Source organism: Dendronephthya gigantea, unplaced genomic scaffold, assembly GCF_004324835.1.
Source record: "Dendronephthya gigantea isolate DGI-Jeju-01 unplaced genomic scaffold, DenGig_1.0 000316F, whole genome shotgun sequence".
Taxonomy (NCBI): Eukaryota; Metazoa; Cnidaria; class Anthozoa; order Malacalcyonacea; family Nephtheidae; genus Dendronephthya; species Dendronephthya gigantea.
In genome coordinates, this window is record NW_021163326.1 from 60,535 (window position 1) to 86,681 (window position 26,147).

Sequence of the window (26,147 nt, forward strand, 5' to 3'; positions counted from 1 at the left end):
TTCGTATTTCTTTTAATTGCGAAAGTGAAACAGCAACACGTGCATGAGGATACAGTCGAAACTGTTTACAATCAGTATCGCAACTATAAGGAAAAACTTTTGCTAAGAAATAAGAACCTCGGAAGGAATCATGATAGACAACTTTCCGATCATTTTGTCGACCAAAAGACGTTAGATAATGCAACTCATCAATAGCATTATCCTTAACAAAAACATCAGGCTTCTGAATTAATCCATCTTAAAAGCTTAAAGCGATATATAAGACTAAACAACAAAACAAGCATAAACGCAACACGAATGACAACATCAAATGATTCACTCCGTTTTATACCCGATAAAATATAACCAATTCGATTGGTTATCTCTTCTTTTTTGTGTTTGCGCGAAAAAATAAAATACCCAACTTTTGTAATAATAAATTTACAAAATGCTAAAAAAGTAAATAAACGAGAAAGATTTGTCACGGAAATTTCTTTAAAAATTATATATACAAAATCAACTGTTTTAAAGTTGCATGCGGAAAAAAAAGTCTCAAATAATTCAAGATGATTGATATAAATTTTTTCAATTTGTTTCAATTGAATTTTTGAGAAATTAATCGAAAACCGCCAATCGCTGCAATAACTTAAACTCATTTTTTTTCAAATTAAAAATTTCTCGATTTGCATATATCTCATATGCTATCATTTTACAACCGCACATATGTTGAAATAAGAACTTGCAAGAACAAAACTCATTTGATTTCTCTTTAAATGTGTTTAAATATTTCATGCAATGAAATAAGTAATCAACAAAACCAAAGGAATAAAAAATACCGTTTTCAATTAAACAATTTTGCACCACATTGAAAATAATTTCCTTAAATTTATTTTCAACACCATCATTAATTGCTTTATTGACCAGAGAAAACAAGTGCAAAAAACATTGTGTCATCACTGTCTCAGAAAACTCATATTGTAGGTGAGGAGGTTGAAAAAATCTACTTTTCGTTTTCTTTACATGAAAATAAAAATTCAAATAATATATTTCATAACAAGTCGATGGCTGACGCGGTCTATACAATGAACAGACAACAATTTTCAAAGAAATCCCTGAATCAAGAAGAAAAACAACATCGACCAAAAAAACAAAATACTTCACATATAGAGATCGCCATAAAAAAAATTATAAAGTCACCAAGAGAACGAGGAATTTGAAAATTACCAACATTTCTTTCCGAATTCATAAATTGATGACAAACATCCAGCACAAAAGAATCATCCTCATTCATCAAATATGGTACAATAGTATATTTATTCATCTTTTAGCTATACAGCATTTCCACCATTAAAAAACAAATGACACTCATCCTCTCTCTATATATATATATATACATATATATATATTCATATATATATATATATATTTTTACATATTTTTTGAAAAAATTAATTCACGTTTCAAAATATCTAACATAGAATTACTTAATTTATTGTCGCTTATTTGAAAATTCGAACCTATTTCACCTGTCTTTATTTTTGAAAATATTGAAAAGGAATACTCTATTACATTTTTATAATTACAATACCCCCCGCCCAAAGATAATTTCCCAACTTCAACTGTTTGAATAAGTTTATTCATTTCAAGAAGTTTCATTTTTACCAATATTTCAGAAATGTTTTGTCCGACACTTTCAGGGAAAATATCAGCAATTTCCAAATTTAAAAAATAAAATCTTGCCCTTGCATCTGTTTTTCGATTTTCAAATTGAATAATTCCCATCATCGTTTCATCAATAGGTAAATAATGAACCCACACATATTTCACATTTTTTAATTCACTATTGAAAAATAAATCATATTTTTTTTACTAAATCCACATTCAAAAAAGAATGTCTTTCCACTCATTTTTTTTTTTAAATGATATCATTCCTCTTTCCAAAAGTGGTGTGGAATGAGGATTATCAACAAGAGAATATGACTTAAATAATTCATCGCTCCGCCACAGTTCATTAACATTTTTTAAAACACACCAACAATATAGGTATCATGTTTATCGTTCACATCGAAATTCTTGCAATAAACATTAAAATTATCATCATACAAACAAGAAAATATATCAAGACGTTGTAGAATAAGTAAGGATTTCAAATCAGATTTTTCACAATTTAAAATTTTATGCAAAACAGTATTTAAACTAAATTGATACTTAACTCCACGCTCAATAAGACAATTAAAACACGCTATTAATTTTTTAACGCGTAAATATAAAAAAGACAAAAACGAAAACATGTATTTTTTTTACATCGAGAGCAATGAAAAAGATGAAAAAAACAAATCTGAATTTGTATATCAAACGCCAAAATTATAATTCCATATTTCAATCCAATTAAAAATAAATACTTAAACATCGGCAAATTTGAGTTTGCACATACAAATGTTGATTGAATTTCTGAATACGAAGGTGGTAAAAAATCATGAATTTTGTTTTGATTTTCCTTTAAAACGAATGCAGAGGCACCACGATGATAAATAAACGAATTTAAACAAAAAAATCTGGAAATGATATCCTTTGCGTTTTATCGAAACATGAGATTAAACTTTTTCTCCCCATCCCGTAAACTCTTCGACACTTACAAAAAGATGGGAAATACAAAATTGGGGATAAATCATAATTATCCGAAATTAAAACACAAAACACTCTGTACCATTGATAGGGAATAACAAAAACAGAAGTAGAAATATTAAGTTTTTTAACCACCATGGGTACAGATGATGGGGATTTTCTTACTCTCTCCCATCCCGAATTATTTAGGAAAACAAACACAACATAATCATTAACCTGAAGAAAAAGTTCGTAATCTAAATGCAAATGTGATTTTTTAAAGTATTCTTGACATCCTTTAACAACAAAATCACCATATATTGACTCCGTCCAAACATTATTTAACTTTATTGGTCTTCTTTTACTTGAAAGTGTTGGTTTCGCTTTTCTCAAAACTGAACATACATCATACAGCACCCATAAAACCGAATGATAAGGATACATAGATAGCAAAACCATAAACGCCTTCAAACAAATAAAAGATGAATGCATTTTTTTTTAAAATCTCAGCACGTAAAATTTCGAATTATATTAATATTCTTCTAAAGTGATCTACTTTCATCATTAAAATCACTTTTATACTGCTCCCACTGACTTCGTAATAACGAATCCCTTTCACACATTTCTTTATATTGAGCCTCCCATGCATCCAGTCATCAATATCTCTTTGCAAATCCTTTTTTTCGTCTTTAATCAACTCAAATTCAATGATCAATTCGGCATTTCTCTCTTTTAACATTTGACACTTCAATTAAAACCTTCTTCACAGGACGAGCAGACTGAACCAACTTCTCTCTCAGTTGCAATTGCAACATGCGAAATAAACAAAAACAAAAAAAGAAAAACACAGAAATACAAAAGGAAATAAAAAAGTGGAAACAAATGTGTGCAGGTATATATATATATATATATATATATAATATATAATATAATATATATATATATATATATATAGCACATACCTGCACACATTTGTTTCCACTTCTTTATTTCCTTTTGTATTTATATATATATATATATATATATATATATATATATATATATATATATATATATATATATATAATATATATATATATATATATATATATATATTATATATATATATATTATATATATATATATATATATATATATATATATATATATATATATATATATATATATATATATATATATATATATATATATATATATATATATATATATATATATATATAGCACATACCTGCACACATTTGTTTCCACTTCTTTATTTCCTTTTGTATTTATATATATATATATATTATATATAATATATATATACCCTAACTCAACGGCAATAATATAACAACTATGCAAAATATGAATAAAATGCATACAACACAAATTATAATAAAATCAAAACCAAAATATACACCATCGATTTCATCCCCTCAATGTGAAGCAATAAAAGAAATGGGATTAACAAGTTTTTCGCTGGAGGTAGACGCATTCAACAAAATGACCTGTGATGAAGTTGTAATAGTATGTGGGATAATTCATAAAAATGGAATAACACTGTATGAAAAAGAGGATCCCGAAACAAAAGATGTGCATGTTGTGGCATCAACAAATTGACTCTTTCTCTCTAGAACATTTCAACCACTCGAAAAGAAGACATAGACAACATCTTAAAGAAATGGTACAAGAATAAAAAACAATATATAATAAGATACCATAGTAAAGTAATAAGTTCATTGTAAATCTCAATGATTATAATACAATGTACAACATTCACAATTCTCTAAATTACAAAGTTCACAAATTACATTTTCTCTTCTATCGTTTTCTGTCTTCTTCTCTTTACTAAAAAATGTTCTATGATACTCATAAAAGTCTTGTTCATAATTCTCAGGATCAGTCCCCTTAAAAAATGTTCGAATAGAATCCCATAAATATTTATATTCCTTCTTACTACTGCATATAATTTTTAATTTTTTTTCCATCAATAGGATTAAATAGAGTAATTATTTCCACAGCGTCAAAATATGATATATGTACAAAATATGCTCTTCTAGAACTAGTATAATCACGCGAAATAATTTTCCAAATACTATTAGCTTCTTTCTCATTTTCAGAAAACAAAACCCACTTCCAATCGATTGTTGATTTTACCCTCTCAAATCGGTTAAACATTGAAATCAAATCAGCAAGATCGTCAAAAAATAAGGAACGTAAAATGTGAATAAGAAATCTTCGCATCTCACAATCAGTGTCAATTTCAACACTTCAATTGCACACTTCTCATGTCCAACTTGAACTCAAATGAATAGAAAAATAACAAAACTTGTAAGTAATTTCTTTGTTTGACCGTGTGTCGCCTATCAACTACATTTTCAACAAGTTAATAAACTTTTATAATGCTAAAAAGGAATTCAACCGCAATAAAAAAATAATTATCTATCCTTTCACTTTATCCCACCATCGGTACTGGTTACACTCCACAAAAATAAACAATCATCATTTTTTTACAGCCCGACAAAAAAAATCGAAATCCCGAATTATTTTCTCAATAAAATAGCGCAATAGTTTTTCCCTAGTGTTGCTTTTAGCCTTTGCATAGTCACGGTGATATTTAGTCTATTTTCAAGCGCTTCTGAGTAGAAAGTTTCGTTTTAATTCAGCAAATAGAAATAATTTTGTGTATTTTCATAATAATTTTCCGTACTACGCACGTGGCTGCGCGCCGCTGTTGCTTGAGTTTGAATGATACAAAACCTTGAGTTGTCAGGGTTTTATTACACGGGAAATCGTCTGGCGTGGTTTAAAGCTTACCCAAGTGCATTTTTTCCGGTTGTTTGGGTTTATCGAAATATGACACCTCAGCTCGAGGGTATGCTACGCTATGATATCGCTACGCTATGATTTTATATTTCGCTATAACTTTGGTATTTTTTTAGTTATACGCCTAAAAATTTAGTCAAAATGTAGAACTTTTTATGGAGAATTTGGTTTTGTAAAAAAAAATGAAGCAAAAAAAAAGAGGGCGAAGATAAACGCGGTAATAGATGCCGAATATATAATTAGTTTAAAAAGATTGGAAAATATATTTACAAATTTGTTACTCTGGCTTTCAAAACGTATTATTCGCCTATTTTCCTTGTATTTACGATTTCACTTCCTAATTTTATTGTACAGTTTCATATGCGGAATCTAGCTACCTAATTTTAATGAACATAGCCGCACATAAAAGCTATGATATAGCAGTGTGAAATTACTCGTCGAATTCGACTGAATAATATCACAGCGCTGTGGGAAAACTCTTTTACAAAAAAAATTGGAAATTTCAATTTTTCCTTCAAGAAACAGGAAGCTCAAATTTCAACATTCCTAGGATTAAAGGGATATATATAAATAGCAATCACAAATCAAAACACAATACAGCATGTCCGATAAAGATTCCCTTTCCAAAAAATACGCGAACAAAAAGTGTGAAATTTGTAGAGATATTTTGATACTTATTGAGAGAGAAAAATGGCTAACAAGGAATTTCAAGACAAACTGGAAAAGCTATCATCCTATTTCTTCGACCCTGAAAATCCAGACCCGCGAAAAAGCATATATTGTTTAACATGTGGCTTCCAACACTGTGCGCACTTCCAATGCAACGCATTTCTTAACAAAGAAAAAGCTCAAAAATCTGGCGACAAAGAATTTGTATGGTGTGAACATCTCGAATGCAAGATTCTGCGTTTCCGTGTTCGATTTTGCATAAAATGCATAAAAGATATGGAAACAATTGAAATGACAAGTGAAGAACCCGTACAACTTGATTCAATGTAGGTACAAATCTTCCACTTACAATCTAGAATTTTTTTACAATCTTTTTTCCTTTCAAAAATAAGGATCGGTTTTCCTGAAAAAGAAAGTGGAAAGATGAAAGCTTTCACAGGAAAAGGTGAAGATGTGCTCTTCCCTCACCGTATATGTTATGAAAAAAAAGAAAGCAAATACACAAATGAAAAATTGGCGAGTATGGAATCACTTCCACAAGATGCCGATGAAGAAATTGGGCATCTTACCCTATATGGTGAGCATGATTTTGTACCACACAAAGCCCGAGTAGAATGTTTGGCAAATCAAGGCTTCAAAATCACACAGGCAGAGCGAAGTTTCATTATGAAAGCATGCGGGTGCAATTGGGAAGTTGAAAGATTTGAAGAATTCTTCGAAAATGAATAAACGGACTGTTTTTTTCGCAGATCACCTTGACGATGAGGGATATGCACTTTACCTTTTTCCCTTAAAAAATCGTTAGAAAAAATCCTTTTTTTAGAGACATACTCAACGCTTAAAATCATATTACATCGATGAAAACTGATATGGGTAGAAATTACAGACAAATCGAAACACATAATAATGAATGAATTCAACTTTTTTTCTAATACCCTTATGCTCAGCGAAGAAGCCGTTGAGGATCCATTATATTATTCTCTCCGAAATCCTAGAACCTGATAAACAACAAAACCGGATAGAAAATCACCGACGAAATCTTCTTCATTCTGGTTTCGATTTGTCAATGGACACAAAATCAAGCATTATGTTTGACTGCTTTGCACAAACAAACTGCTTTGAACGATTAACTGCTTTGCACGTATTGTACTCATTATTCAAATGATTTTTTGTAATAACATTTTTTATTCTTAAAATAAAGTCATTCTTTTGTTAAAAGCTGTTACTGATTCGTCAATAGCTGTTACAACATTTCAAATCTTAATAACTAAACTATTAAAAGCTGTCACGGATGTGTGTTTTTCTCATTTCAATTCAAATTCACGTGTTACTCAATTGTTAATTATTTATTTTTTAAAACTACCTTCGTCAACTGCGACAGTGTTCGAATTTTTTCCCCCCGCACTTTTGACCCTTCTATGACGTCATTCGGCGAACATGACACCACCATCATCACGCGCATAAGTATTAGCGCGAAGTTCAAATTCACTCAGTCGGCTCAACCAAGGCTTCGGGTAACATCTCCTTCGCTCCGTCACCACACGCTGACGTGTGACCTGTTTACCATTAACTTGATTTAATTAAGTTAATATCTTTAATACAGGTCACATGACATGCAAACGTGAACCAGCACACTTCCTTTTTTTCACACTGATCTCATTTTTTGAACAATCTGGACGGTTAATGTTACGGTACCCCCGTCCGTAGAGCATGATTTCTTGCGTAAACAGGATGTGACGTCACTTTTTGTAATACTAAAATATAATAAAAGTGTGCTGGTTCACGCTCCCCCCCAAAAAAAAAAAAAGAAATCACATCTACTACTCTCCTCTTGGGGTTACCAATACAGGACCATCCTAGGGAACCTAATCTGGCGATTGGTTCTCCTGGATCACCTTTCACGTCACATTTTGCATAATGCAAGTCGACTTGGTCTTGGCCAATCAAAACATCTACTAATGGATCTGTTGCAGCTTCAGGAAAGTTACATACTTGCAAATGAGGCCACCGCCGCTGGTGATCATTTCAGTCGACAACTTTGTTGTTTCCCCTAACCTGCTGCGGACATGTAAACGCTTGGAATGGAAGTTGGACAGTACCATTACTACTTTCAAGTATCATGTTCACAGGCATTGTATCAATAGTCTCGACGGTCTCATTTAAAACTTGAACTGTAACGAGTTCGTATGGCGCTGACAGTCCTAAAACTCCAGCTACATCTTCCCTGACATAGGACGCACTGCTGGGATCATCCAAGACGGTGTTCACTCTAATTTTCTGTCCGTTTGCCTTAAGCCAGACAGGAACCGTTCGAAATGCAACAACATCTCTCTCCGAGTTCAACGTAGATAAAGTTGTTATGTAAGTTTTTTCTCTCCACCAGTTTGTTGTTCCGACAAGGGCACATCTGTCGCGTTCAAGTCTGGACTTGTTTCGAAGTATCTTTCAGTTAAAGGTGGTAGTTCTAGATCATTTTCTCCCTTAGTGTCTCGCTTCTCCTGATCTTGCCCAGCAATTTCATGCAACAACCGGTGGTGATTACTCTTACACCCATTTATCCCGCACACTTGAGTTCCGCGACAATCTTTCCCCAAATGTCGTTCAGAAAGGCATCGGATACACAATTGTTTATCTTTCGCCACCACTCATCTTTGTTTGACACTTTCGCATTTGAACTTGTCACAGGCCCAAACTCTATGCCCAGTCTGCTTAAAAAAGGCACAGCTCCACTCGCCTTGACTTTTCATCACCACGGTGTAACTACAATATGACCTTCCAGTTTTCTTTTTTAAGGCTGTCATACCCTCCCTGGTCTCCTGTGCGCGAATTTGAAACTCTGCTTCCTCAACTAACCACTCACTCAACGCCTCAAGGATCTCTTCGTTACGTTTCTCTGCCAACTATCGAAAATAATTGGCTAACATAGATTGGGGCATTTTCTCTATTGACAGTAAATACAACTACTGTTCGGGTGCAGCTCATTCCATAATTTTTGTTCTTTTAACATTACAATCGTATGAACCAGATTCTCTGAGAATTTTTCAATAGCTTGAAAGTCGTCCTCTTGGAACAGTGACATGTTCCGAAGATCGTCTATTTGCAACTGAATTTGACGTCGATTTCCACCGAACTTCCGCTTTAATGAGTTTTTGCCTCTTCATAGGCTTCATCAGAAAACCCGAGTCTCGCAATCACATAGGCAGCCTTTCCTTCGAGGCATGCTTTTAGTCTTAACATTTTGTGTTTCGCGGGCTCTTCTGTTTTGTCTACGATCGATGAGAACGAGGCCCAAAAGCTTCCAAATTGTGACTTATCACCATCAAATTTCGGTATTCAAATCTTTTCGAAAAAAATTTCTTTGTTCAACAAACTCCGACCCAGGTAGGCTTCACTTCAAATTCAAGATTGTCCCGTAATTGCTGTTTTTCTTCACTCTGTTTGGGTTTCAACACATCTCACTTGCTCTTTGTGTTTCCAATCACAACAGCCAATATAAACGATCGAACTACTTCTGCATCTTGAGACGATTCGTTCATGAAGAGTTCAAGTTCTTCTTCGGTCTTAATGATGTTTAGTCCATCACCTGCTTTCTTGTAGGCAGTCGCCAGACTCTCAATAATTGCCACAACTTCTATTTGCTTATCTGCGTGTGATTAAATAAAGCACCGTACCTCTTAGCCGTAGTGTTGCGGGCTAGCCGAATCGTGATTGGTCCAAAGTAATCTACAGAATGTGATAGAAGGCTGGTTGCATTGAGGTTATTATTTCGATTGGCAGTTCACTCATTAGCTGGAGGCCCACCTTGGGTCCTTCTCGCTTGCATGTCTGGCATCTTCGTTTGAAATGTTTCATCATCTGTCGACTGTGAATTATCCAGAACTTATTACAGATGGCAGCAAGCACATGATCAACACCTCCATGATTTTCGAGACGATGATAACAATAATCAACAACCAGCTCAGTTAAAGGATGCTTCTGGGGTAGAATAATTGGATGACGTACTTTGTAGGCCAATTATGGCTCGGTCTAGTCATTCACCAACATGGATTACAATTGTCCTTATCCAAATACAGTGTGAATGAGAGCAGTTTCGAACGTTGGTCAACACATTTGTTCTCTTCCAGCGATTCACGTTCGGCGGGAAATGTTTCCTGTTGACAATAGCGCACCAAAACAACCATTGCAGCTCAGACTTCTTCCACTGTCTGGGGGACACTGACGGGCTTGGCACCTTTACATAAAGCGACGAAATGCTGAACTTGCGCCATTATGCATTGAGCTTTTTCCAAGGGATGAGAACTGTGTCAAGATTATGCTGACTGGATGTTTGGCATGATCTGCTACTTTTCCTCCCAGTCCTAAATTTACCAGATCACTTCTGAGTGCAGCAGTCACTTCTGGGGATTTGGACACCCACTTTCTGAGATGCAGGTCACCTTCAGCTAGGATGTTTTTCACTTTGTTCCCTCGTTGTATCGCCTCTCTTGTTGATTCTGCTGAGTCAAGATAGTCATCGACATATAAATTCTCCTCAATAGCCCTTACAGCTTCTTTACCCATGCCATAATAGGCGGCTTACGATGCATGATATAGATCGCTTCACAGGGTGAGGATGTGTCGCCAAAGGCTAAACGATTCATCCGTCCAGCCAAAACTTGTTTTCTTTGCAACAGGTTCCTTTGGTTGTCCTATTTTGACTTCCAGTGGTACCAGCAGGTCTGTGTGATCAAGACGCAGCAGGATGTCAATTTCACCACCAATGCTCCGCAGATCTAGCTTCTCCAGATGTCTCCACTTCGATTTTATATCTGGCCATGGAACTGTCTTGATGGGTTTATGATCCAAGACTCCAAGCTTTGAGGGTGACATGTTTATCGCCTCCTTCAGGGGTCTTGACTCTAAGGACCACCTGAGTTGATGCCTTCCATTTCACTTTGCCACCAACACCAGAAATTTGAAAATTGTTTTCTTCCCCCTCAATCCCAGCTTCTTCTGGAAGGAGTTAGACACCAATGTCGTATCTGAGCCATCATCGAGCAGGAGATTCCCTTTAACTTCCTTACCACTAGCACCAATTACAGATACTTCAACAATTCCAAAAGCAATGCCTGAACTGGAGGTTTTTGCAGTGGTGGCATGAGCATTTTGTTCCGAATGCAGCAGGGTATGGTGTTTTCATTTGCAACCAGATATCCCGCATTCTTTCTTACTTCTGCAGTTCCGGGAAACATGAAATGCCTCCAAGCAACTAAAAACAAAGCCGCTTTTCTTTTGCAAAGCTTAATCGATCTTCAACTGACAGTTCCTTGAATTGAGCACAGTTCACTGCCTTGTGAAAAGGAACTATGCTATATACAGCTATGTATTGGGTAGCAAAAGATTCCTCTCACCATGAGGAATCTATTAATATGACATTCATTGTAGGGGAATATATACAACATGAGTTATTAGTGAAAATGTCTCAATTTTTGGTCATTTTAAGATAATCAAATACCTCTCATATTTTCAAAAGAGAACATGACTTTCATTGCATGGGAATATATAGAACTTGAGTTATAAGTGAAAATGTCTGAATTTTTTAATAATAAGGAATTTTTTTTAGTGGCAAATGTCATGCTGGTGTATCCAAAATAATAGTGAAAGTTGTTTGGAAATTGAGGGGTTATCTTTTGAATTCCCATCACGTTTTGAATAAATATACATATTTAAAGTGCCTATATCACTCGTGGAATCTTTATGCATTTGAAAAGAATGTAAAAAGTTAGTTAATATATTAAAAAAAGTTTTTGATTTAGTGCAATAATTTTGAAGATACTAGCCTTTAAACTACCTGCAGTTCCTGAGTCTCAGGTTCCTGTAAACAATGGGCAGTTTCAAATTGAATAGCCATGTTTAAGCGCAGTTTGCTGGTCATTTAGTGTATTTTTTTGGTCCTTTAGTGGATTACTTTTTTGCGGTCCTTTAGTGGATTTTCCTGCTCCTTTAGTGATCACTTTTTTAGTGGTCCTTTAGTGGATTTTGGTGGTCCTTTAGTGGATCATGTATTTAGTAACATGTTTCAGTCGAAAAGTCTTGACAGACTTTGACAAAACTTGGGTGAGGTACTTAGAGCACTTTATTGGAGCTTGTGTGCCGAAAATACTCCAAAGAAGAGACAAAACAGATTTATTAAGCGACAAAAAGTTTGCAGACAATGCTGGAAAGAACGAAATATACACCTGTCTCATTCAGGATGAAAGGGTTTCAAACAGTTTAATTTGTGGCCGAGCACACGCGGCAGTCCCTCAGGGACAAATTCAAAAGCATATGAAAAGCCATCGCACAGAGGAAAAAAAAACATTGCAGTTGCTTCAAATTTTTTTTAAACATTGTAAAAAATTGTTAAATAACTGTAAATAATTGTAAATAATTATAAATAGATGTAAATAATTGTGAATAATTTATTCATGTTATTATTGAAATTGGGATATTGGGAAAAGACTTTTAATCTTTTAATATAAAAAAAATTTTGAAAACTGTTTCTTGAGTGGAGTTTTGTCACGCTTGATTGGATTGTGTATTTAATGACATAGTCAAAAAAGACTTGAAACCGGAGGTAGGCGTGGTCACATGTTTAGGACTATGGCATAATTAAAATAAAATTGCCCAATTAAATATGGATGGTCCTTTTAGTGCATTTTCTGATCTTTTAGTGGATTTCTGGTCTTTAGTGGATTTTTGTGGTCCTTTAGTGGATTTTTTCAATGGGGTGTTTTCCACTAAAGGACCACCTATAGTATCAATGCATATGTAGACGCTTATAATTTTATCGGTTGTCAACCAAATTTGGGTGGGGTGTTTAGGGGGTGGTCCTTAACCTATGTATGCACTACTTCCGGTGTCAGGACTTTTAAACTGATATATGTTGTTAACTGAATATATCCGGAATACCCCCAAGAACAACCTATAGTTGGCCCCTGAGAAAAAAATTGTATTTCCATTTCCTTTTAATTAAATCTATTGAAACTTGGCACAAACATTCACCACGCCCACATTATGCATGCATGCAAAGTTTGGTGCAATTTGGCTTAAATTGGAATATTTTGCAGGTTTTTTTCTTAACATATCTACCATAACATCACGTGTGAATTTGAAGTTCCGTAAAATATTCCCAATTAAATTTCGTGCTGTGAAATTTTTATATATGTTTTTTGATGTGATTTTAAACATTTTATATTCTGAGAAATTTTTGTGAAAACGTTTTTGACCATGAAAATATGAGTTTTTTCACATATCTCAGTGTAAATAACTTGAAATCGGAAGTAGGCGTGGTCACATGTTTAGGGCCACGCCCTAATTAACCCACCCAACTGGGTTGAAAATGGATAAAATTTTATGTCTCTATACTAAAAATGGTCCTTTGGTGGATTTGCTGCAATCTTGGAAAAAATATTGGGAGACTTTTTTCATTTTCGAAGTCTAACCAGATTTCCAGTTACGTAAAACCAAATTCTCTCAACGAAAAGGCAAGTTGCCATTAATTACCCCCCCCCCTCTCCCCATTACAATGTTGTTCAGTTTAATTACAATTTTGAAGAAATACAACACCAGTTCAACATTGTAATGGGGGGGAGGGGGGAAAATAATATCTAAATTAAAAAAGTCTACAATTTTTTTCCAGGATTGCCTGAAAAATGGGGAATCGCTAAAAGTTTGTGATGCTAATTAGAAATAAATTTTAAACTATAATTCCAGCATTTTTGCAGTAATAGAATAGTGGCAACTACTTCTCCGTTGCTGTAGGCATTTTGGGGACGATGGACGGAAAATCGAGGGGGGGCGGTTAATATGCGTTCAATTTTATACATAAATGATATTTTCTAAAATGAGCGGTTTGTATACGTTTTGATTTTAATGGCATTGAAGGTCGCGAGTTTGCAATATTTAAAAAATATTTTGATTGCAATTTTGTATTTTTATATAGATGGTTAAGCAGTGTTATGCATAGTATTCTAAAGCTGCTATATATAAACATGCCAAGAAACCTAAATGGTGAGCCTGTTCTTGATAAAAGAAGACAAAATAAAGGGAGACCAACAAAGTTATTATTGCCTCAAGACAAAAGGAGTGTAGTACGCTCGTTAAAAAATCTCCGAAAGAATGAAGGTTCATTTACGTCCAAGCGTATTAGCAGGAACAGTGGTTTAAAGCATGTAACCAGCCGTACAGTACGGCATCATTTAAATGCAGAAGGCTACTGGTATTTACAAACAAGAAAAAAAAGTCTTCTGCATGCCAATGATCTGAAATCTAGAGCCAGTTTTTGCAGAAAGATAAAAAGGCAACAATTGGGTGTCGGATTTTGGAGAACTGGTATATCCTTCTATTTAGATGGGAAAGGATTTCAGTACAAATGTAATCCTTACAACCAAGCACGTGCACCAGGTGCTTGAGAATGGAGGAAACGGGGAGGTTTAAAATTCAATTGGACAGCCAAGGGAAAAAAGGAAGGTGGTATTAATGTCAATTTCATGGTTGCTATATCTTACTGCAAAGGTGTTGTCTTCTTGTGTGAGCAATATGATGGAACGATTACTGGGAAGAAGTTTGCCGAAATTGTTAAGTCATCTTTTCCCGAAGCATTTAAAAAATCTTCAAACCCAAAAGAAAAACAGTTCCTCATGGATGGATGCCCAAGGCAAAATTCCAAGATTGCAAAACAAGCTATAAAAAAGTTGGTGGTTTGGTGTTTAAAAATTCCTCCCAGAAGCCCTGATCTTAATCCTATTGAAAATTTTTTTCATTCGCTTACTGTTCGTTTAAATCATGATGTTGTTGAAAAACAAATCGTAAACGAAAACATTAAATAACTGTCTAATCAGGTTAAAACAACTATGTTGAATTTTAGTCCTGAGAAAATTGAGAAAATCATTGACAGCATAGATAGAAGGATTACGGTGGTTATACGAGAAAAGAGTCAAAGAACCAAGTACTAAGTCGATAATTTGAAATGATTAAACATTTAATCTTTGTCGTCTTTGGCAAGAGTGTTGAACTTTCACCAGTGTAAATAATTCAAGCAAATTGCACATTATACATACTTTAATGCTAATTTTAACTCATGTATAACTATTATGCAGCAACATTCGCTTTTTATAAACTTTTCTATGTAAAAACTAATATTAGTTAAAGCAACATTCTAAGCATACATGGTTTAGACTAAAATTATCGCATGTTACATCATGTTACACTATGTGTTACACCAAAATTACTATATTTTACTATAGTTTTTGACATGTTACAACATGTTACACCTACTTTTTAAGGTGGCTCAACAGGAAAAAATAGGTATTTTCGATAGCTCAAATGACAATGAAAGATTTAACCAAATGCAACAATTTTTTTTTGAGAAGAGGTGTTTATTCCTTAACATTATCCTCACAAAAAATTGTTAACAGTAGATGAAAGGGACATGAGTTATAACTTTGACACTCAACCCATATTTTGACGACACCAAAAATTAAGGTATTACAAGAAAGCAAATATCTCTGAATGTATTATACATGGTTCTTTGAAACTTTGAAGTTATAATCATGAATATATTAGCAAAGCAGTCATATTTTTTTCCACCTGCCAAAATGTTTCCATTTTTTTATCTGTTGAGCCACCTTAAAGAAACTATAGTTATTTAAAAACTAGGTGTAACATGTTGTAACTGAACTATAGTAATTTTAGTGTAATATGTAGTGTAACATGTAGTGTAACATGGCGTAACATGTATATTTTAAACTTCTTATAAAGTGTATATAGTATAAAGCACAATTGTAATGGTTATTAAATTAATGTTTCTAGTCCAAACATTATCTCACACATGAGATTGAAAAAAAACACAACAGTATCGTAGACTCCATTGTTAACATTCGCGTCTACGAACAGAACAGCTTATGAAAGGTATAAGTTTATAACATACTCTAGTTTATTTCACCCAAGACTGCAAGCTCAGCAAAGCATTTTGCACAGGGTGCCATATCTTTCTGCTGGTTTTCCGGTATACCATATGAAAATTGGAACACTTCCCATCTTGACGCCATCATTGCGTCCTCACTTTGATCTTCTGAGTTGTAACTTTCCCTGTACTTTGAAGTAGTGAATACCGGAGTGTCCTTATCAAAACAGACATCGGCCCTGAAGTGGTTTTTTGAAGCAGGTAGTTTTACAACGTCTTCTTTTAACAAGCAGCAACAAGCTCTTCCATTCAATAACCTCTTTGCTCCATTGAAAATCATTGAACAAAATAATCTCGGCGGTGTCGGCTCCAACCCAAGCGTATTTGTCGGCTGCAGGGTTTAATGTGTTAAAAATTAACTGCAATTACTTCAATAGGAATATTTTGCCACAGTTCGTCGGGCCAACTACAGGGTGTATAAAAAAAACTGAACAGATTTGAAATCACTCGGCTCCAGCTACGTCGTTCTTGACTAATATGGATTGTTTGGGTACTTATAATGTAGAATTATTGAAGAAAAAATTAAATTTAAATTTTCGCAATCCAGGGGAGGGTATTTCTCGCAACAAATGAAAAATGGCTTGCGCACGAAATCTGAATGCTTAAAAGTTATTTTGAGTTTGTGGATGGAAAAGTTAGTGGGTGAAGTATTGCTGCTCAAAATTTCAAAATAATTAAGTGTAAGCCCTCTAAAACGTCGCCCAAACTTGCATTTTATGAAATAAATCATGTTTTTGCATGCTTAATTTATGCACTTCGCATTGTTTGTCTCATTTGAAACGTTTTAAAATGGTTAGGCCACAATTCACTCCACGGCAGAGAGCTTTTATTGTAACTGAGTACTATCGAAACAATGCTAACGTTCTCAGAGTTCTTCAAAGATTTCAGCAGGAGTATCCCAATGCACGCTGTCTTTCACGTGGAACAGTCTACAGCAACGTACAAAAATACGCTATCACGGGGACCAGTTTGAATTTGAACAAGGGGAGATCTGGTCGCCAAAGAACTGCAAGAAGTGCGGAGAACATTGAAGCGGTGCGGAATGCCATTCAAGAAGCTCGCGAACAGGCGCCTGAAATGCGTATTAGCTGCCGTTGAAACAGCCTTGGTTTGTCTTCTGCCACATTCAACAGGATAACTCACTGGATCTACATTTTCACCCCTATCAGATGATAAAACGGCATGAACTTCTTCCTGGTGACCTTCTGCGACGAGTACAGTTTTGTGAGTGGCTTCTTGATAAGAACGACAGGTTTCTCGACGATTTGTTAATTGGTGACGAGTCCAGTTTTGCCCTAAATGCCTCGGTTAACACACAATATTCGAGAATACTGTCCACAAGGTGAACGACCTTTAAATTTCGAGTATGTGAGAAATGATGACCGGCATAAGCTGACGGTGTGGGTTGGTTTAATGGGAAATGGGACTGTTGTAGGTCCGTTTTTCTTTAGACACAACATCGATGGGGAAGATTATTTAGAACTGATCGATGGCGAGATAGTCCTAGTGTTACGGCAATGCCCCGTTATCGCGGCAGAAGAAATGGCCAGTTTTAACGAATTTGGTGGGCACAGGATATGGTGCACACACAGAAGGAGAATAGTCACGGATCGCTTGACAGAGCTATTTGGAGATCGCGTTATTGCGTTGAATCGTGCCGTGGAATGGCCACCAAGATCGCCTGACCTCACTCCACTTGATTTCTTTCTCTGGGGCTTTTTAAAAAGCAAGGTTTTTCAAACACCGCCAGAAAATCTTGATGAGCTAGAGCGTCAAATTCGGCGTGAGATGGGTATTTTAGGTCAAGAAAGAGCACTGGTAAGACGTGCTGTTTTTGAAATGCTACGAAGACCGCGCGTTTGTTTACAACGAAATGGAGGACATGTTGAGGACTAAGATACATTAACTTCTTTATAAACTTGTTGAGTGATTCAAGATATGTATGCTGTGTGTAAAATTCATTTTGATAAACTTTAAGTTTATGAATTATAAAATGTTAAAATAGACAACATTAAAAGAACATTTTTCTGAAGCAAAGTTCTAATTCTAATAAATGTCCCTTGAGAGCAAAGGCGATTTGGCAATATGCAGATTAGGTAAACTGGCCTAAATTAAGCATCCAAAAACTTTTTTTTTTCATAAAATGCAAGTTTGCACGACGTTTTGGAGGACTTACACTTAATCAATTATTTTGAAACTTTCAACAGCAATACTTCACTAACTAACTTTTCCATCCACAAACTCAAAATAACTTTTAAGCATTCAGATTTCGTGCGCAAGCCATTTTTCATTTGTTGCGAGAAATACCCTCCCCTGGATTACGAAAATCTAAATTTAATTTTTTTTTCATTAATTCTACATTATAAATACCCAAACAATCTATAATAGTCAAAAACGTCGTACCTGGAGCCGCTTTGCGAAGTTGAGAGTGATTTAAAATCTGTTCAGTTTTTTTATACACCTTGTATAATAATATTCCTATGTTTTCCTCTTCCCAGCAACAGTAGCTCTCTGACAGCAGCAGCAAAAACTATCGGATGAACTTTATTATTCATAAGCACTTCATGAGCACATTTTAACCATCTGCCTTCACAGGTTGTTACACATTCGCCACTAGCTGCTTTCCGTATTACGTCAATCCGTGATTTTTTTCTCGTTCAGGGTCGAAGAGGCGCCCTTCATCTTCCATGTTTGTTGGATAAGGTCATTAAGACTTTTAGAATTGTGTGACAGCACAAAATCTGTGAGATCTTTCTTTCCTTGTTTGAGCTGTTCATCAGCAATCGCTAACAGTTTTGTCTCAGATTTAATCCCTTCCTTGACTAGAAACTTCGCCACTTCTAAATTTGACAGCTTTTTCTTTCTTTTCAAAGCTGTTGAACATTGCATCTTCTCACGGCGCCGTTTGCCATATAATTGTTGACATCTCTTGGTTTTGTGGTAGCCAATTTCCGGCAGGTTTGGGTGGCCTGTGCTGTGATAAACCGTATCATTGCATTTGTTTACATGCTGATACGCGCTGTAGTATCCATCGTGGTCAGAGAAATTGACAATTATACCGTGTTGCGTTTCAAGACTTTTTCGGCTTCCAGCCATCTTTTGGGGACCACTAAGCTTAAAGGCTACGTGGTAATGAAGACCACCATCTGAGTGCTTTTCTATGCAACATGCCCAATGTTGTGGAACGACTTTGCTGCGGTTCAATGTAAAGGCTGCGACTACAACTTTAGCAAAAGATTCCCTTGAAGGAAATTTCTTCAAATCCGCTTTACTGTAAGTGACCAAATATGTTTGTCCTGGTTTAGATTTATCAATTTCATCCATTAAACTTTAACATAGCAAACTCGTGAACAAATGTTTTAAAGTTACCACTCAGAATGCAAAACAAAAATCGCACTGAGCCCTTCCACATAGTGGTGAGACGTTATGTAATATTTATAAAATCATGTACCCCCCCCTTTATAAACTCTGTCTTCCCCCCCCCTAAAAATGCAAAAACTTCTATTCCTGGAACCCTGGCATCTTACATTTAAAAAAAAAGAACTACACAGCAGAACTTTATAATAAACAACGAATAGGTTAGCGAAACGTTTTTTCACTGAATATTTAAACTGAGACTATGGTCCTTTAGTGGATTATCTGGTATTTTAGTGGATTTTTATGGTCTTCTAGTGGAGATGTATTTAATGACATATATCAGTCTAAAAGACTCAAAACCGGTAGTGGGCGTGGTCACCTGTTTATGACCACGCCCTAATTAATGAGCCTACCTCACTTTAGTTGAAAACAGATAAAATCTTGATAAAATTTCAAGTGTTTGTACAACAGGTGGTCTTTTAGTGGATTTTCCTGGTCTTTTAGTGGTCCTCCCTAATCACCCTACCGCACTTTGGTTGGTCTTTGAGTTGATTTTTTAGGTGGGGTGTTTTTTCACCAACAGACAACGTTCATTCTAACCTTCATTCTTCTTTTTACCTAATCCCATTGAAACCAAGCACAAATATTGACCAAGCCCACTTGCACATGTGTACAAAGTTTGGGGCAATTTGGTTTAAACCAAATCACATAACCATTAAACCACGTAACAATATACGGAAGCTTCGAAAAGGTAGAAATTCATGTGCTTTCTCAAGATTTCCAAGAGTTCCTTTTGTTTTTTTTTGTCAAAATTTGGTTGAAATATAACATGTTGACAGGTCAATGACCACACCGAATTTCAACTCTAACCCTCTTATTGGTGGGGTAAGGGGTTATAAAGTGTTGAAAAATAGAAGCAATTTTGAATTTCCTGCTTTTTTTTAACCAATCATTTCAAAAATTGGCACAGGGATAGACCACGCCCACTTACGCATGCGCACAAATTTTCTGGAAGTTTGGTTAAAACGTGAATATTTTCCAGATTTTTTACTTTCGAGGCCTAAAAAAAAGTTTTTTGTCCTCCCTTAGAGATATATAAATATTGCACAGTTTATTGTCAGCAATGATGTTTTCTGGCCCAGGTAAACAAGCTACCGTAAAATTTAAATTGTTAGTTATGCAGACTACCCAAATCTCAACGGAAATTCTTTTCGGTACCTCATTGTGGCTACCTACCATTGTGGCAGTACTGTTGTCCAGCATGAGTTTAACATGTTTTCCTGTTAGGTTTGAGACAAATGACTTAAAGGCAAAATAAGCTGCTTTTATTTCTAGTTGGTTAATGTTGAGTACAGTCTCAACTGGGCTCCCTTCGTGCTGGATGGAATGCTCGGCAAGTGGCGGACGAATATGGTCTCAGCTATTCCTGGTCAAAGAAGCTTTGTTCGTGTTTGAGGAAAGGAGATAGTGGAGAAAACCTGGCATCTTATGTCTGGCGTCGTCAAAAGGAATAGTTATTACCTAGATGTTTGCATGGAACTTTAAAGCACCAAAAAAAAATTATGGTATGGGGATGTTTCTCGTTCAAGAGAGTTGGAGAATTTCATCAGATAAAAGGAATATTAACAAAGAAAGATATCGTAAAATATTAATACGCCAAATGAGACCTTCAGCTTGACGACTTCATGTCAGCATGACAATGATCCTAAACACACAGCCAAAATCGTCACAAATTATCTCAGGAATCAAAATATTCAAGTGCCTTTTTGGCCACCACAAAGCCCAGACTTAAATCCAATTGAAAATTTGGGGGCAGAGCTTAACAGGAAAGTGAATAAACATATATGCCAAATTGAGGAACAATTGTTTGAGTGTTTGAAACAGGCATGGGAGAATCTCAGTGACGATTACCTCCATAAACTTGTCCAAAGTATGCCAAAGTGCTGTCGAAAAGTTATCAAAAGCAGCAGATATCCTATTTCCTATTAACTTTTGTTTGTTTAGAACAGTATTAAGGACTTTCGATAATGTCAGAGTGTTTCTACTATCATTATATATTAAAAAATAATAATTATGATTTTTATTTGTCTATTATATTTTCGGAAAGCAGGGGCTCCTTTTTTTTGGAAACCCTCTGTATGAGCTGAAATATTTCGAAATATTAAGTTTCGAAGTATTAGAATAAATAGTTTAATTTTCAATAGAAGTACATATTTAATGCACAAGATGCAGGCTCAATCATTCACAAGATGTATGAGAGTATTTTTGAACTTTGGCTTATCCTGGTAACATTAAAGCTTAACACCTTTCCAAACAACCGGACCCAGGCATCTTAAGGAAAAATTAATATGGCATAAAATTTACAATTATACAGTGTAAATTCATGCATGCTAGAAGAAATTTAGTGCAGCAGGGGCAGTGTTGGTACTTTCATTTACCTTAGGAACCACACAAAGAGGAAACTTAAACTTACGAGTACACATAAATAGTAACATTTTCTGTTATTTTTTTAATGCGAAAAGCGGGTATTTTAATTGTAGCATGGTCTTAAGCTGTAAATTAGGATCAAATGGTGATTTTTATTTATAGTAGCAAGGGGCACACGCTGCCCCCGTAAGCAAAAAGGAGTAGGGGGCAACTGCTCCTGGCTTCTTTTTTTGATTATTTTCGTCAGCCAACTTTACTGCTTGCATAACTATCTTTCAAGCAAGGCATGAAGGACAACTCTTAGGGATTACGACGTCAGTACAATGGGTCCACTGAACCTGTGTCACATCCCTTGTCACTTTCGAGAAGTCACATTTTCATGATAAACAAACTAGGTGACCATAAATGGAATAATTTTTTTTGACAACTGTGCTCAAAATGGTGGAAAAGAGAGAAAGAGCAATGCAGCTTATAAGCGATGCAGCATGCGAAGCTGTGAATATTTTTGAGTGAAAAAAGTGATGAAAATGTGAACAGTATCACTGCCAATAGGCCAAGACTATCCAGCTCAATGGTATCTTCTGCCGCAGCATCAACATAGAACGTAAACTTGAATAAGTTGCCAAAGTTGTTCCCAATGTTTAGATCCAAATCTACCAACCCCCCAGGCTATAGTGTTTACAGTTCATCACCTCGTTGGATAAAGTAAAAGATACCTGGATGCATCAATTCATGTGTCTCTCCAAGAAAGATTAGCAGACATTACCCTCACGAGAAGAAAAAAAATCTACACAGAATGCTGGGCTGGGCGAGAAAAACATTATATTCAATGACAAGAGAGGTTCTTGGAATCATGTGAAGTCTGTACTAGAGAAAGCCTTTCCCAAATTGAACGATACAAATGGCACTTTTGAAATTGCAAGATCAAGTGGCAGTCGAAGATCTCTCGAAGTAATACCAATTCCTCCAATGGGCTACACAGTCCCTTTTATTAAAGAATGTTTGGGCCAGGCTATTGGATACATAAGGCCTATGCAAAAAGATCTTGATGAAGCACCCTTTACCATTGTAACTGAAGTGAATTCCTTAGTGCATAGGGCTTTACCTGCAGCCCATACTGTACTATATAAAGAATAAATAGAAAGTATGTGTCCTGCAAGTCTCTACCAATATTCCTTTTTGCTATATATGAATATAGTTTTTTTTCTTTCTGGCAATTAAAGGTGAAATCAATTTATCAAGTGCACCCTCAGCTTCTTGTGATATCTGTGGCAAATCCATCTCAATTTCCCTTCTAAGGAATCATAGCTCAAACTGTGATGGTAGTCCTATTGCTGACTTTGCTGTTGATGATGCAATTCAAGAGTCAGCCCATTTAGCAGCTGCTGTGGGGAGTGAGATGAAACCAAAGAAAGAAAGAAATAAAGACAAGTTAGACTATTGTGACTATTGTTATAGGATTATCAGAAAATTATTATATTGTGTACAGTAACTGCTTGGCGTAAGATCCATGATTATGTCCATTGGTCAACCAGGTTTCATTGAATTAATCTTACACTAATTGATGTTTATTTGTAGATCCTTATAACTGTATCCATAACACCTGATTACATTGCTAGTCAAGAGAAGTTACATAATACCTTAAGGATAAACTTTGGTTCTTGTGAATTTGTTGTAGGATGCTATGAGACTGAGGGAAATGTTTCCCAATGTGGACATAAAGACTATTGAGTAGAGGAGGATGTCAACAATGCTGCAGCAAAGTTGGCAGGTTGCATAGATGATTTTTGTAGTAATGAAGGTATGTAATATTATTAATTATAGTTTATTAATATAATTTTAACTCTGCTAAATAGTGTACCAAATTGCATGTTAATTTTTATCAACGTTTTACCAACAGAAAGGTATGGAGAGTTTGAGACTAAGGAACTTCCAGCAGTATTTTCAGATGAAGGACTAAGTAGTAACAGTGCTACTGGTATTGAATACAGTATTCATATTGTAAAGTTTGATTTTTAAATAGCTGTGCAGTCTTATAAAAACATTAAGCAAAACTGTTCCCTGTTTTAACTCATGATGTTGTAAAGTTTATGAGTGTGCTAAGGGAGAAGGGGGTAGGTGGTTGGGGCCATGTCAGACAAAGATCCTGACCCTTACTGAAATACCTCACTCACACAAAAATTATAAAGTCATTTACAATATATCCCTAGCTGGCTTAACAATTATTTTTTTGTTCTGGTTAATGCACTGATGTTTTTCTTGATAGTTAGCCATTAATAGGTTAATAAACATATGGAAAAATCTTTAATTTACTATTCTTTTTCATACTTTTTAGGTACCATTGACAGAGATTCTCTAAAGACTGCTGTTGATGTTCTTTTTTTGAGGTTATTTAATAATCAAAGTTAAGAGTGAGAAAACCATGTGCGATCCGGATTTAGGTGTTCTTGTCGAGGTGCACTGGGTGTCAGCCCACATGTTAAATTGCGTGCTTGCTCGCTTTGCTGTCATTAGTTGCTGGGCACGCAAAGTGTAACAAACAAGCTAAACAAAAAGTTTAAATAGTTATATCGAAAGCAATGGCTAGCCTTCCGTCCACGTTGTCCCATCACTCTACGACTGATTTGGAACAGTAGAGGGATGCGCTCCCATCCACTTCCATCGCTACATCGCACCAAGATAACTCGTCTCAGCAAGGTACGTTATACGCTCCTTCATTTGTTACCAGCAGTGAGGGCATGCATCTCCGGCAACAAACTCCCCACTTTATCCTCTCTCGGACATGCCACTAACATGTTGACGACTCCCCCCCTCGGTCCTGAGAAAGCCTTTAGCTTGGGCCATGGCTGTGTGCCAATTTCAATAAAGCTGGTCGCAGATCTTCTTTCGGAGAACCGCTTGACGAACCCCTTTCCGACACAACCAGCTTCACCATCGAGGGCTAGTTCATTGTGCCATTGTTGAAGTCAGCTTGGTGAAAACAAAGGTTGAGTGCTTCAATAGCTATACATTGGTGATGGCTACATTTCACCTCCATCAGGCATGCAATTTGCAGGCATGCAATTTGCGGGCATGCAATTTGCTGGCATGCAATTTGCTGGCTTACATGGCTCTGATTATCCGGATGGCCAAGCGTTTTGATCATCGGGCCTGGTTCCATTACAATTGCACCTTCCGCCGTGAAGCTGAAGTGAACGACAGCGCATCCAGAATTTATAGACAATATGCTATCAGAAAGCGTCCTGAAGATAGATGTTTGTCAATATCTGGAAGAAAACTGGCCTCTAAATGATGAAGATTTGGAAAGAGTGCAGAAACTGTATAGATTTAGTGGCATATTGCCAATGTTCTTGCTGGATTTTCCAGATCTTGGGTAAAGGGAAACGAAGACCTTTTCCTTCTTGTGTGTATTCTAACATTAGAGAACGCTTCACTTCGTCTGATGGCATTTATACGCATTTTAAATATGCCAAAAAATCAAAACGGTAATTATATATTTTTTCACTACGTTGAAAACTCATAAGTAAAGCTTTTAATGTGTAATGTTATGAACAATGCTTGTCTAATCTCAAAGATAAGTGTGTGTAAAGTTATGAACAATGCTTGTCTAATCTCAAAGATTAGGTGCATAAGTGAAAACAGCTCAAAGAATTCATCATTCAAAAGCTAAAAAAGCCTGTTTTTTAATATAAAAAAATTCCCTCGTTTATCTAGTAACTTGTTCATCTAGCATGCCAAAGTTTGATATCAATTGACAGAAAGTCATAACAGAAATTAAATAAGAATGTAACAAAAAATGTGTGCCTCATTCGCAATTTTTACATTTTTCCTTCTTACAATTGCATTTATTGTCACACAGGACTTCCATTCCCCAACAGTTGCACTTTCTTGTTGCGCACATTCCTTTGCAATAGCATGGCTTAATCACTATTCTCTGTTGTTTACTTGTAGGTAGGGCTGGTGTACTGAATCTGGACTTTTTTTGGGCTACAACATCTTTTAAAGGCCGCTCTTTTCCTGCTAAGCACTGGAACACAAGAGGTTCTGGTTCAGCCATAGGAAGCCCAGACAAATGAGTCAGCCATTTGACTATACAACTACTCACGTAACTTACTATATTATTGGGAAGGAAGGAAACTCTCGCCTCATTTTTCAACATATTCACAAATTAAAACACAAATTACTATAGTAAAACGGCACGTCGGCTGCTAAATGCCTACCGTAGGTTTAAGTTGAATAATCAAACTATACTTTCATAATAAAAATAGTGCTGAATCCAAAGGAAAGCGCTGGAAAAACTTTACACAAACTTTGTAAATTT